General features: G+C 44.5%; 1 long non-coding RNA gene across 1 annotated transcript; it reads right to left on the bottom strand.

Annotated features, from left to right (window-relative positions):
* Positions 1 to 2,484: 2,484 nt before the first annotated feature.
* On the bottom strand, positions 2,485 to 12,644 carry LOC148377371 (uncharacterized). The gene is made up of 10 exons (XR_015856775.1): positions 12,095 to 12,644; positions 11,871 to 11,917; positions 11,670 to 11,747; positions 9,940 to 10,105; positions 9,739 to 9,816; positions 7,800 to 7,888; positions 3,720 to 3,749; positions 3,362 to 3,529; positions 3,173 to 3,249; positions 2,485 to 2,705 (listed from the first exon to the last, which is right to left on the bottom strand). It is a non-coding gene; the product is annotated as an uncharacterized LOC148377371 (long non-coding RNA).
* Positions 12,645 to 12,833: the final 189 nt, after the last annotated feature.

Below are 12,833 nucleotides of genomic sequence, written 5' to 3'. Positions count from 1 at the left end.
GATTTTGATCACTCTCATCAGCTCCATTTCATGCTGCCGCAGTAATGTCTCCCTGGTAATGGCTAACTCTTTCTGCTTCTCCTCATGGAGTTTGCTTTTGAGTTCCGTCATGGCGGCGGTGGCACGGTGGTGCTCCGCCCGCAGGTCCTGACTTCTCTCTCTCTCCAGACAGCTGACCTGACATGACTTAGACTTAGACTTAGACAAACTTTATTGTCATCTTGTCTGCACATGGTGCATACAAAACGAAATTCCGTTGCATACGTCTTACAACAAAGTAGTGATATTGCAGTTGAATAGAAGTAACATATCCTATGAAAATATATATATATACATATACTATATATATATATATATATATATATATATATTAAAAATAAGTATAAAGTGCAGCAGTGATAATTATGCAATAGTGCAAGTAGGCAAAACAGTATTCAAGAGTGTGCAGAGGAATGCTAAACCATGTATTAAACTTCTATTTAAAGGGTTTATACAAGTTCAGTAAAGTTGGTAGTGCGAGATAGTGCAAGATAGAGGTCCGTAGTGTCATAAAGTACAGTTCTGTGAATGTGTGATGCAGAGTTCAGTTTAGAGCTCAACAGTTCTAGTGTTCAACAGTCTGATGACAGCAGGGAAAAAGCTGTTGCAGAACCTGGTGGACCTGCAGCGGATGCTGCAAACCTCTTCCCAGAGGGCAGCAGGGAGAACAGTCCATGGTGGGGGTGTGATGGGTCATTGATGATGTTACGGGCACGGGACATGCAGCGCTGAGATGAAATGTCCTGAATGGAGGGAAGAGGAGCCCCTATGATCCTCTCTGCTGTCCTCACCACTCTCCTCACGTTCTTCCAATCGGAGGCGGTGCAGCCTCCACACCACACAGAGAGACAGCTTGTCAGAATGCTCTCTATGGTGCTCCTGTAGAACGTCCTCATGATGGGTGGGGGCAGGTGGGCTCTCCTCATCCTCCGCAGGAAGTACAAGCGCTTCTGTGCCCTCTTGACCAGTGCCGTAGTGTTCATAGTCCAGGTGAGGTCTTCTGTGATGTGGACCCCCAGGAATTTGGTGGTGCTGACCACCTCCACAGCTGAGCTGTTGATGATCAGTGGAGCGTGGTGAGGCTGTTTTTTCCTGAAGTCGACGATGATCTCCTTCATCTTCTCCTCATTCAGGATCAGGCTGTTTTCTCTGCACCAGCCCACCAGCTGCTCCACCTCCTCTCTGTAGTCCAGGTCGTTGTTGTCTCTGATGAGCCCCACCACCGTTGTGTCGTCTGCTGACTTCACGATGTGATTGGTGGTGAACCTGAGGACGCAGTCGTGTGTCATCAGGGTGCACAGCAGGGGGCTCATGACGCAGCCCTGAAGGGAGCCTGTGCTGAGGGTGATGACATCAGAGGTGTTCTGTCCGACCCGGACTGACTGAGGTCTGTTGGTGAGGAAGTCTAGCAGCCAGTTGCGAAGGGGGGTGTTGAAGCCCAGGTGTTCCAATTTTCCTACCAGATGCTGTGGGATGATGGTGTTAAACGCTGAGCTGAAGTCCAGGAACAGCCTCCGCACATGGGTGTTCTTCTCCTCCAGGTGAGCCAGGCTCAGGTGAAGAACGGAGGAGATGGCGTCCTGAGTGGAGCGGTTTTGCCGGTCGGCAAACTGGAACGGGTCAAATAATAGGGGGAGTCTGGAAACGATGTGACCTTTAAGCAGCCTTTCGAAGCACTTCATCATAACCGGAGTCAGTGCAACAGGCCGGTAATCATTAAATGAATAAATTTGAGGTTTCTTCGGCACCGGAATGATGGAGGCAGTCTTAAAGCACGCCGGCACTGTGGCTTGGCCCAGCGAGGTGTTAAAAATGTCTGTGATGACCCCAGCCAGATGACTTGCACATTCCCTGAACACACGCCCAGGAATGTTGTCGGGGCCAGGGGCCTTACAGGGGTTAACTCTCCTAAGGGTCTTCAACACATCGGCGGAGTCAAGGCAGAGTACCTCCTCTTCCTGATGGGGGACAGTTTTAACTGCTGGAGTGCCGTTTAGTGCCTCGAACCTCCCAAAGAAGTTATTTAGACCATTTAGAAAGTCAGCATCAACTACACCCACCGGGGGGGGGGAGGGTGAGTTGTAGTCTGTAATCGCCCGTATGCCTTGCCACATACTCCTGATGTTTTTGACGTCGTGGAAACGATCCTGAAATTTTCGACTGCGGTCTCGCTTCGCTATCCTGATGGCACGGTTCAAGTTGGCTCTCGCTGTCCTCAGTGTCTCCTTGTCGCCAGACTTGAAGGCAGAGTTCCGCGCTCGTAGCGTTTGACGTACCTCCTCAGTCATCCAGGGTCGTTGGTTGCCCCGGGTGATGACATTCTTAGTGGTGCTGACGTCCTCGGTGCATTTGTTGATGTAGGCTGACACAGTCATGGCACACGCATGTCTAATCTACATCGGGAAAACTGGGAGGGAGGGTTAGGGTTAGGGTTAGGGTTAGGGAGGCAGGCAGGGAGGCAGGCAGTGTTTGTCTGTTGAGGTTTTCACCTTGTTCTTCTCCTGCTGAAGTTCTAACTGGACGTCCATCAGTTTGGTTCTCAGCTCGTCATTGGCGGCCTGAAGGGCGTCCGTTCGCTCCGCCTTGGCCCGCCCTGCCGGAGCTCGTTTGGACATCTCTTACTCGAGTCTCGCCCGGTCGTCAGTCAGAGATCACAACATTTGTACCTGGAGAGCACAAACGCAGCGCTGTTTTCCACTGGCTTCGAACTCAACTTCAATCGGTACCGTAACTTACAACATCATAAACATAGAACTAGCTTGACTTATTCATTGAATAAATGCATTTGGTTCTTCAAAACTGCATCACGCAACATAGCGTGACCGAGACGGCCGTTATCCACCTGCGTGAAGTTATTTGGTGAAATGAATGAGATGTTTAAGACACCATCGTTCTGTCTCTATGTAGATGAAGGGAAATAATCGATTGCTGAAGGTCCAAAGGTGTTGTGATAAACAAATAGACATATTAGTGATTAGTGACATATTTGTGATAAACATATTAGGCAGGATAATCACATATGTTAACGTGACTGCCCACACTGTATTTATTTATGGTTATTTGTTAAATCGAGTACTGTTAGACATGAAATAGGAAGTGTTTAACATAAATGGAAGACGAAAGGGGTACTCACCATTGTAGCTCCTGCTGGTCAATGATACGAGCCTTTTCTTGCAGTGGAAAACATACAGCCAACAAACACCGTGGAACCTAAAGGAATGAAATTAAACATTAACATTTAGCCTCAACCAACATTCACAGATACAACGCAACGCAAACTACACAAACGTAAATCTTTTTAAACACAATGAGTTGTACTTACCGTGTACGCTCTAGACGGTCCACTTGCAAGCAGAAAATAAAGATATTTCTGTTGATAATCGTCGTGTTTGTATCCGGTGTCTCGCTCAAGGCCATTGCGCCCACAGATTTGAATTTTGGCGAGAGTTCAGCCTATTGACGTCATTTCCGCGGTGTAATACCCGCATATCTGAAACGGCAAAGTTAAGAGTAGAGTTAAATAAAGTTTTTAGTCAACGCAATAATTTACAACCGTTGACCAGTCGAAATAATCGTCGAAATTTGGCGTCTGTGGCTGGAAGCAGACGCCGAGTTCGACATTCCTCCCAAACGCCACACTCCCTCGCTTTTCAGGGCTAAAAAAAAACAGTTGTAATTACCTTGTACGCTCTAGACGGTCAAGTTGCAAGCTGAAAACAAAAATATTTGCCTTGTTAGTCATCGTGTTACTAACCGCTGTGTCTTGTTTGCCAGAATTGCCGCTTTCCTACTTCCTGTTGCAAGCCACGCCCACGGATTATAATTTTGCCGTGAGTTCCGCCTATTGACGTCATGTCCGCGTCACATGACTGCGACGTAATATTATCTAAAACTGTTTGTGCGGTATTGTGTTGTTCTGTGCGGCATTGTGTTATTCTGTGCGGCGTCGTGTTGTTCTGTGCGGCGTCGTGTTGTTCAGTGCGACGTCGTGTTGTTCAGTGCGGCATGGTGTTGTTCAGTGCGGCATGGTGTTGTTCAGTGCGGCATGGTGTTGTTCAGTGCGGCATAATGTTGTTCAGTGCGGCATAATGTTGTTCAGTGCGGCATGGTGTTGTTCAGTGCGGAATGGTGTTGTTCAGTGCGGCATGGTGTTGTTCAGTGCGGCATAATGTTGTTCAGTGCGCCATAATGTTGTTCAGTGCGGCATGGTGTTGTTCAGTGCGGGATGGTGTTGTTCAGTGCAGGATGGTGTTGTTCAGTGCGGCATGGTGTTGTTCAATGCGGCATGGTGTTGTTCAGTGCGGCATGGTGTTGTTCAGTGCGGCATGGTGTTGTTCAGTGCGGCATAATGTTGTTCAGTGCGGCATGGTGTTGTTCAGTGCAGCATGGTGTTGTTCAGTGCGGCATGGTGTTGTTCAGTGCGGCATGGTGTTGTTCAGTGCGGAATGGTGTTGTTCAGTGCGGCATGGTGTTGTTCAGTCCGGGATGGTGTTGTTCAATGCGGGATCGTGTTGTTCAGTGCGGGGTGGTGTTGTTCAGTGCGGGATGGTGTTGTTCAGTGCGGCATGGTGTTGTTCAATGCGGCATGGTGTTGTTCAGTGCGGGATGGTGTTGTTCATTGCGGCATGGTGTTGTTCAGTGCGGCATGGTGTTGTTCAGTGCGGCATGGTGTTGTTCAGTGCGGCATGGTGTTGTTCAGTGCGGCATAATGTTGTTCAGTGCGGCATGGTGTTGTTCAGTGTGGAAAGGTGTTGTTCAGTGCAGGATGGTGTTGTTCAGTGCGGCATGGTGTTGTTCAATGCAGGATCGTGTTGTTCAGTGCAGCATAATGTTGTTCAGTGCAGCATGGTGTTGTTCAGTGCGGCATGGTGTTGTTCAATGCGGCATGGTGTTGTTCACTGCGGGATGGTGTTGTTCAATGCGGGATCGTGTTGTTCAGTGCGGCATAATGTTGTTCAGTGCAGCATGGTGTTGTTCAGTGCGGCATGGTGTTGTTCAGTGCGACATAATGTTGTTTAGTGCGGCATAATGTTGTTCAGTGCGGCATAATGTTGTTCAGTGCGGCATGGTGTTGTTCAGTGCGGCATGGTGTTGTTCAGTGCGGCATGGTGTTGTTCAGTGCAGGATGGTGTTGTTCAGTGCGGCATGGTGTTGTTCAATGCGGCATGGTGTTGTTCAGTGCGGGATGGTGTTGTTCAGTGCAGGATGGTGTTGTTCAGTGCGGCATGGTGTTGTTCAGTGCGGAATGGTGTTGTTCAGTGCGGCATGGTGTTGTTTAGTGCGGCATGGTGTTGTTCAGTGCAGGATGGTGTTGTTCAATGCGGGATCGTGTTGTTCAGTGCGGCATGGTGTTGTTCAGTGCGGCATGGTGTTGTTCAGTGCGGCATAATGTTGTTCAGTGCGGCATGGTGTTGTTCAGTGCGGCATGGTGTTGTTCAGTGCGGCATGGTGTTGTTCAGTGCGGCATGGTGTTGTTCAGTGCGGCATAATGTTGTCCAGTGCTCCATAATGTTGTTCAGTGCGGCATGGTGTTGTTTAGTGCGGGATGGTGTTGTTCAGTGCAGGATGGTGTTGTTCAGTGCGGCATGGTGTTGTTCAATGCGGCATGGTGTTGTTCAGTGCGGGATGGTGTTGTTCAGTGCGGCATGGTGTTGTTCAGTGCGGCATAATGTTGTTCAGTGCGGCATGGTGTTGTTCAGTGCGGCATGGTGTTGTTCAGTGCGGCATGGTGTTGTTCAGTGCGGCATGGTGTTGTTCAGTGCGGCATGGTGTTGTTCAGTGCGGCATGGTGTTGTTCAGTGCGGCATGGTGTTGTTCAATGCGGCATGGTGTTGTTCAGTGCGGCATGGTGTTGTTCAGTGCGGCATGGTGTTGTTCAGTGCAGGATGGTGTTGTTCAGTGCGGCATGGTGTTGTTCAATGCGGCATGGTGTTGTTCAGTGCGGGATGGTGTTGTTCAGTGCGGCATGGTGTTGTTCAGTGCGGCATAATGTTGTTCAGTGCGGCATGGTGTTTTTCAGTGCGGCATGGTGTTGTTCAGTGCGGCATGGTGTTGTTCAGTGCGGCATGGTGTTGTTCAGTGCGGCATAATGTTGTCCAGTGCGCCATAATGTTGTTCAATGCGGCATGGTGTTGTTCAGTGCGGGATGGTGTTGTTCAGTGCGGCATGGTGTTGTTCAGTGCGGCATAATGTTGTTCAGTGCGGCATGGTGTTGTTCAGTGCGGCATGGTGTTGTTCAGTGCGGAATGGTGTTGTTCAGTGCGGCATGGTGTTGTTCAGTGCGGCATGGTGTTGTTCAGTGCGGAATGGTGTTGTTCAGTGCGGCATGGTGTTGTTCAGTGCGGGATGGTGTTGTTCAATGCGGGATCGTGTTGTTCAGTGCGGGGTGGTGTTGTTCAGTGCAGGATGGTGTTGTTCAGTGCAGGATGGTGTTGTTCAGTGCGGCATGGTGTTGTTCAATGCAGGATCGTGTTGTTCAGTGCAGCATAATGTTGTTCAGTGCAGCATGGTGTTGTTCAGTGCGGCATGGTGTTGTTCAATGCGGCATGGTGTTGTTCAGTGCGGGATGGTGTTGTTCAGTGCGGCATGGTGTTTTTCAGTGCGGCATAATGTTGTTCAGTGCGGCATGGTGTTGTTCAGTGCGGCATGGTGTTGTTCAGTGCGACATAATGTTGTTCAGTGCGGCATAATGTTGTTCAGTGCGGCATGGTGTTGTTCAGTGCGGCATGGTGTTGTTCAGTGCGGCATGGTGTTGTTCAGTGCGGCATGGTGTTGTTCAGTGCAGGATGGTGTTGTTCAGTGCAGGATGGTGTTGTTCAGTGCGGCATGGTGTTGTTCAATGCGGCATGGTGTTGTTCAGTGCAGGATGGTGTTGTTCAGTGCGGCATGGTGCTGTTCAATGCGGCATGGTGTTGTTCAATGCGGCATGGTGTTGTTCAGTGCGGCATGGTGTTGTTCAGTGCGGCATGGTGTTGTTCAGTGCAGCGTAATGTTGTTCAGTGCGGGATGGTGTTGTTCAGTGCGGGATGGTGTTGTTCAGTGCGGCATGGTGTTCAATGCGGAATGGTGTTGTTCAGTGCAGGATGGTGTTGTTCAGTGCGGCATGGTGTTGTTCAGTGCGGCATAATGTTGTTCAGTGCGGCATGGTGTTGTTCAGTGCGGCATGGTGTTGTTCAGTGCGGCATGGTGTTGTTCAGTGCGGCATGGTGTTGTTCAGTGCGGCATAATGTTGTTCAGTGCGGCATGGTGTTGTTCAGTGCGGCATGGTGTTGTTCAGTGCGGCATAATGTTCAGTGCGGCATAATGTTGTTCAGTGCGGCATGGTGTTGTTCAGTGCGGGATGGTGTTGTTCAGTGCAGGATGGTGTTGTTCAGTGCGGCATGGTGTTCAGTGCGGGATGGTGTCTTTCAGTGCGGCATGGTGTCGTTCAGTGCGGCATGGTGTCTTTCAGTGCGGCATGGTGTCGTTCAGTGAGGCATGGTGTTGTTCAGTGCGGCATGGTGTTGTTTAGTGCGGCATGGTGTTGTTCAGTGCGGGATGGTGTTGTTCAGTGTGGCATGGTGTTCAGTGCGGCATGGTGTTGTTCAGTGCGGTATCGTGTTGTTCAGTGCGGTATCGTGTTTCTCAGTGCGGTATCGTGTTGTTCAGTGCAGTATCGTTGTGTTGTTCGTATTGTGTTTAACACTTAGCCTCTAACACTTAGCCTCTAACACTTAGCCTCTAGCATCTAGAAGGTAAATAAATAGGAAGGAAGGACTCACCGGTGACGCCTTCGCCCACGTCCAAGCGTTGTACTTTGTATTTTCATCCTTCTGACAGTGGAAAACATAGCCAACAAACACCGTGGAACCTAAACGAATGAAAGAAAACTATCATTTGGCCACAACCAACATTCACAGATACAACACAATGTGACGTGCGGGGTTGAGGTTAAAGGTTGAGTGAAGGGCCCTCGTTTTAAACTACTTTTTTGAAAAGGATTGGGAACAAGTAAGACGTATTTAATTTATTTAATGGGAAGTAGTAAGAGCTATATAATTTAATCTATGTATTATATTCTATTGTATTGTATTCTGTTGTATTCTTTTGGATTGTATTCACACTAACCCCACTAAAACTTCAGCCCACAAAAACTCGCCTCTGGCGCCTAGCCTCTGGCACTTAGCCTCTAACACTTAGCCTTTAACACTTAGCCTTTAACACTTAGCCTTTAACACTTAGCCTTTAACACTTAGCCTAGAAGGTGAATAAATAGGGTTAAAGGTTGAGTGAAGGGACCTCGTTTTAAACTACTTTTTTGAAAAGGAGTGGGAACAAGTAAGACGTATTTAATTTATTTAATGGGAAGTAGTAAGACTTATTAAATTTATTTAATCTACTTTTCTTCCCAGGCAAAATTTGATGTGCTGCAATTCCAAATTTCCAAAGTGAATGAAGGAATGAAGTCCTTTAAATTATGATTTTGTATAAATACTAGGCATTAACACAAAATCGACGGCACAAAATGGGCAGACTTTACTTGTTTGAAAAGGACTGGTTACAAGACAGACTTTTTTAATTTATTTAATGGGAAGAAGACTTATTTAGTTTAATTGATCTATTTTTGTTCCCTGGCAAAATTCGATTTGCTGCAATTCCAAATTTCCAAAGTGAATGAAGGAAAGAAGTCGTTTAAATTATGATTTTGTTTAAATACTAGGCATAGACACAAAATCTACGGCACAAAATGGGCAGACTTTACTTGTTTGAAGAGGACTGGTTACAAGACAGACTTTTCTGATTTATTTAATGGGAAGAAGACTTATTTAGTTTATTTAATCTATTTTTGTTCCCTGGCAAAATTGGATTTGCTGAAATTGTATTTTGCCAAATCTTGCCTTGAGACCTGATAGGAAGTATTAAACGCTTAGTTAAATCAATACAAGTTGGTAATAAGAGCGAGTAATGTTGGTTGAACCGATGAATGAAGGTTGAAAGCAATTTAAATTATGACTTTGTATAAATACTAGATATTAACAGAACATCTACTGCGCGAAATGGGCAGAGTTTACTTGTTTGAGAAGGAGTGGCTTATTCAAAACTAAGATTTATTTAATCTGTTTGTTCCCAGGCAAAATTGGATGTGATGCAATTCCAAATTTCACCACATGATGGTGCCCAATTTTGACTTCATAGGACATATTAAACACTTAGCTTGTTATTATGTTCAAGGTAATCAGATTTGTTTATTATTCTAATGGCCTCTTCAAAACTATTCTGGATTACTACTTTGGATCTATTCTACATTACTTGGCAACAACATACTCTGTAACAGATTAGGCAGTATAATCATATCTGTTAACTTGAGAGTGCCCACACTCAATCTACTTATCGTGATGTGTTAAATCAATTACTGTTAGACATTATTTGTCTGATAATCTACCAAATCTTTGAATTGAAGAATTTGTGATTTAATTAATAGCTTGTTCAGGGTAATCAGACTTGTATATAATTCTAATGGCCTTCTTTTGAAAACTATTCTGAATTATAACTTTGGATCTTATATTACTTTGCAACAATCTACTCCGTGACAGATTAGGCAGTATAATCACATATGTTAACTTCAGTGCCCACACTGTATTTATTTATGGTTATTTGTTAAATCAAGTACTGTTAGACATGAAATAGGAAGTGTTTAACATAAATGTTATGGCTACTCACCATTGTAGCTCGCTCCTGGTCAATGATACGAGCCTCTTCTTGCAGTGGAAAACTTGCAGCCAACAAACACCGTGGAACCTAAAGGAATGAAATTAAACATTAACATTTCGCCTCGACCAATTTTCACACGTACAACGCAACGCGGCTACACTTCTGCTATTACAAACGTAAATCTCCTTAAACACAATGAGTGTTACTTACCGTGTACGCTCTAGACGGTCCAGTTGCAAGCAGAAAATAAAGATATTTCTGTTGATAATCGTCACTGCTCAGTGGCTCACGGCCATCGCGCCAACAGATTTGAATCGGAGGTTCGGGCAATTACGTCATATCCGCGGCACATGACTGCGACGTAATACCCGCTTATCTGAAACGGCAGTTAAAAGTAGAGTTACATCAAGTTTTCTTGGAACCTAAACGAATGAAAGAAAACTATCATTTGGCCACAACCAACATTCACAGATACAACACAACGTGCGGGGTTGAGGTTAAAGATTGAGTGAAGGGCCCTCGTTTTAAACTACTGTTTTGAAAAGGAGTGGGAACAAGTAAGACGTATTTAATTTATTTAATGGGAAGTAGTAAGACTTATTAAATTTATTTAATCTACTTTTCTTCCCAGGCAAAATTTGATGTGCTGCAATTCCAAATTTCCAAAGTGAATGAAGGAATGAAGTCCTTTAAATTATGATTTTGTATAAATACTAGGCATTAACACAAAATCGACGGCACAAAATGGGCAGACTTTACTTGTTTGAAAAGGACTGGTTACAAGACAGACTTTTTTAATTTATTTAATGGGAAGAAGACTTATTTAGTTTAATTGATCTATTTTTGTTCCCTGCCAAAATTCGATTTGCTGCAATTCCAAATTTCCAAAGTGAATGAAGGAAAGAAGTCGTTTAAATTATGATTTTGTTTAAATACTAGGCATAGACACAAAATCTACGGCACAAAATGGGCAGACTTTACTTGTTTGAAGAGGACTGGTTACAAGACAGACTTTTCTGATTTATTTAATGGGAAGAGGACTTATTTAGTTTATTTAATCTATTTTTGTTCCCTGGCAAAATTGGATTTGCTGAAATTGTATTTTGCCAAATCTCGATTTGAGACCTGATAGGAAGTATTAAACGCTTAGTTAAATCAATACAAGTTGGTAATAAGAGCGAGTAATGTTGGTTGAACCGATGAATGAAGGTTGAAAGCAATTTAAATTATGACTTTGTATAAATACTAGATATTAACAGAACATCTACTGCGCAAAATGGGCAGAGTTTACTTGTTTGAGAAGGAGTGGCTTATTCAAAACTAAGATTTATGTAATCTGTTTGTTCACAGGCAAAATTGGATGTGATGCAATTCCAAATTTCACCACATGATGGTGCCCAATTTTGACTTCATAGGACATATTAAACACTTAGCTTGTTATTATGTTCAAGGTAATCAGATTTGTTTATCATTCTAATGGCCTCTTCAAAACTATTCTGGATTACTACTTTGGATCTATTCTACATTACTTGGCAACAACATACTCTGTAACAGATTAGGCAGTATAATCACATATGTTAACTTGAGAGTGCCCACACTCAATCTACTTATCGTGATGTGTTAAATCAATTACTGTTAGACATTATTTGTCTGATAATCTACCAAATCTTTGAATTGAAGAATTTGTGATTTAATTAATAGCTTGTTCAGGGTAATCAGACTTGTATATAATTCTAATGGCCTTCTTTTGAAAACTATTCTGAATTACAACTTTGGATCTTATATTACTTTGCAACAATCTACTCGGTGACAGATTAGGCAGTATAATCACATATGTTAACTTCAGTGCCCACACTGTATTTATTTATGGTTATTTGTTAAATCAAGTACTGTTAGACATGAAATAGGAAGTGTTTAACATAAATGTTATGGCTACTCACCATTGTAGCTCGCTCCTGGTCAATGATATGAGCCTCTTCTTGCAGTGGAAAACTTGCAGCCAACAAACACCGTGGAACCTAAAGGAATGAAATTAAACATTAACATTTCGCCCGGACCAACATTCACACGTACAACGCAACGCGGCTACACTTCTGCTATTACAAACGTAAATCTCCTTAAACACAACGAGTGTTACTTACCGTGTACGCTCTAGGCAAAATTGGATGTGATGCAATTCCAAATCTATCTGAAACGGCAGTTAAAAGTAGAGTTACATCAAGTTTTCTTTTTTAATCAACACAATCATTTACAACCGTTGACCAGAAAGAATCGTCGAAATTCGACGTCCCCCACAAACGCCACGCTCACTCGCTTTTCAGGGCAACAAAAGTACTTCTTTTTAAAAACGATGAGTTGTACTTACCGTGTACGCTCTGGACGGTCCAGTTGCAAGCAGAAAATAAAAATATTTCTCTTGTTAGTCGTATGTTACCATCCGCTGTGTCTTTGTCAACATCGCCGCCATTTTCCTACTTCCTGCCGCGAGCCACGCCCACGGATTTAAATTTGGGCGGAAGCTCTTTCCATTGGCATCGTTTTCGCGTATAGCAAATCCGATTGGTTGGGAAGGGGGCACGGTTATGCAGCCGAGGGGTCCTGTGATCGGTGGGATGTAAAGTAGGCGTCGACGTCACGTCCGCGTCACGTGACCACGACGTGGCAGACGTCATATAGCAACCGCTGTTTTGTTTAGTAGACTTACAGTTGTTATGCATTGACATAATGGCGCACACACCAAATAGATTTAAATAAATTAAATAATTCTTCTGCCCACTCTCTTTTAAACAAGTTAACTCTCCCCGCGGATTTGAATTCCGGCGAAAGTTACGCCCATCGACGTCACGTATGTCACGTGACCACGACGTGGCAGATGTCATATAGCAACCGCTGTTTTATTTAGTAGATTTACAGTTGTTATGCATTGGCATAATGGTGTGCACTCAAAATAGATTTAAATAAATTAAATATTTCTTCTGCCTACTCCCTTTTAAACAAGTTAACTCTGCCCACGTCCATTGACGTCTTGTCTGCGTCACGTGACCACGACGTAGCGACGTCATATAGTAACCGCTGTTTTGACCAGTAGACTTAGTTATTATGCG

The sequence above is a fragment of the Syngnathus floridae genome, unplaced genomic scaffold (assembly GCF_059516105.1).
Source record: "Syngnathus floridae isolate MCC-2025c unplaced genomic scaffold, RoL_Sflo_1.0 HiC_scaffold_204, whole genome shotgun sequence".
Classification (NCBI taxonomy): Eukaryota; Metazoa; Chordata; class Actinopteri; order Syngnathiformes; family Syngnathidae; genus Syngnathus; species Syngnathus floridae.
Note: the sequence above shows the minus strand (reverse complement) of the source record. Positions and strands in the feature narration are given on the sequence as shown.